This window comes from Saimiri boliviensis, chromosome 7 (genome assembly GCF_048565385.1).
Source record: "Saimiri boliviensis isolate mSaiBol1 chromosome 7, mSaiBol1.pri, whole genome shotgun sequence".
NCBI classification, from domain to species: domain Eukaryota; kingdom Metazoa; phylum Chordata; class Mammalia; order Primates; family Cebidae; genus Saimiri; species Saimiri boliviensis.
Window position 1 is genome coordinate 56,144,176 of NC_133455.1, and position 1,660 is coordinate 56,145,835.

At 40.8% G+C, this 1,660-nt stretch overlaps 1 non-coding gene across 1 annotated transcript; it reads right to left on the minus strand.

Moving 5' to 3' along the window:
• Nucleotides 1-1,255: 1,255 nt before the first annotated feature.
• LOC120365144 (U6 spliceosomal RNA) lies at nt 1,256-1,361 on the minus strand. Its single transcript, XR_005580163.1, has one exon. It is a non-coding gene; the product is annotated as a U6 spliceosomal RNA (small nuclear RNA).
• Nucleotides 1,362-1,660: the final 299 nt, after the last annotated feature.

Consider the following 1,660-nt stretch of genomic DNA (forward strand, 5'->3'; position numbering starts at 1 on the left):
AGAGGGGAAGAAAATCTGTCTAAGTGGAGCTGTGCAACTCAAACCACCAGTGTTGTTTAAGGGTCAACTGAATACCAATATCTTGACATTAACAGATGGTGGATTATTGTGTGTTCGCCTATAAATGAAACTTGAATGAAAATCTGTTGAAAGCCCAGGTGTCAGTAGTTGAAAGAACCAAGGGAATTCTCTGGTGAGGGTTAGCAAAAACATTTAGCTGAGCTGCAGGAGTTACAAGGCAGTAAGGTAGGAAGCTTTCCTGCTTCAACCAGATCAGCTCCTCGCTCATCAGCCTTTCTTCTTTTTTGAGATGGGGTCTCTCTGTTGTCCAGGCTGGAGTGCAATGGCAATGGCATGATCTCAGCTCACTGGTTCAAGCGATTCTTCTGCTTCAGCCTCCTTAGTAGCTAGGATTACAGGCATGCGCCACCATACCCGGATAATTTTTGTATTTTTAGTAGAGACAGAGTTTCACCGTGTTGGCCAGGCTGGCCTCAAACTCCTGACCTCAGGTGATCCACTCACCTCGGCCTCCCAAAGTGCTGGGATTACAGGTGTGAGCCACCACGCCCGGCCACTCATCAGCATTTCACAGAGACATTCTGCACAAGCTTTTGTTTGAAGAATGGTTCCATTGCTCAAAACAGGAGGTCGGGGTGATATGGGAGAAATCACTGTCCTAGGGAATTTGGAGAAAAAGATAATGGAAATGACTTCACATTTTATTTATTTTCCCTTTAAACATCAGTATGCTATTATTATTAATGTTTTTGTAATATAAAAATATAGGCCAGGCATGGTGGCTCATACCTATAATCCCAGCACTTTGGGAAACTGAGGCACATGGATCACGTGAGGTCAGGAGTTTGAGGCCAACCTGATCAACATGGTGAAATCCTGTCTCTACTAAAAATACAAAAATTTGCCAGATATGGTGGTGGGTGCTTGTAATCCCAGCTACTCAAGAGGCTGGCTGAGGCAGGAGAATCACGTGAACCAGGGAGGCAGAGGTTGCAGTGAGCCGAGATCATGCCATTGCACTGTAGCCTGGGTGACAGAGTGAGACTCCATCTGAAATGTGTGTGTGTGTGTGTGTGTGTGTGTGTGTGTGATATTTATACATACATATACATATATATGTATAAATATCACACACACACACACACACACACACACACACACATATAAAATCTCCTCTGGCTCAATTTTAAAGATTTAACCAATTTATGCTTTTTAGAATTTTAGAAATAAGTGAAAAACTATGGAATACTTCATGCATTTGTGGTAATTTTTGCACAGGGGCCATGTTAATCTTCTCTGTATCATTCCAATTTTAGTATATGTGTTATCAAAATGAGCACATTTTTGTCCATATTTCAAACTAGGATGGTATATATTTCTTTTTGATTTATAGAAACTTTTTGTATAATAGGAATATTAATATTTGTAAAATATGTTGCAAATTCTTTTTTTTCTAGCATGTCACTTGTCTATTAATTTTATTTAAAGGCTGGGCATGGTAGCTCATGCCTGTAATCCTAGAATTTTGGGAGGTTATGTGTGGAGGATCACTTGAACTCAGGATTTTGAGACCAGCCTGGGCAACAAAGTGAGATCCTGTCTCTACAAAAAATATGCTAATAAGCCAGGCATAGTGGTG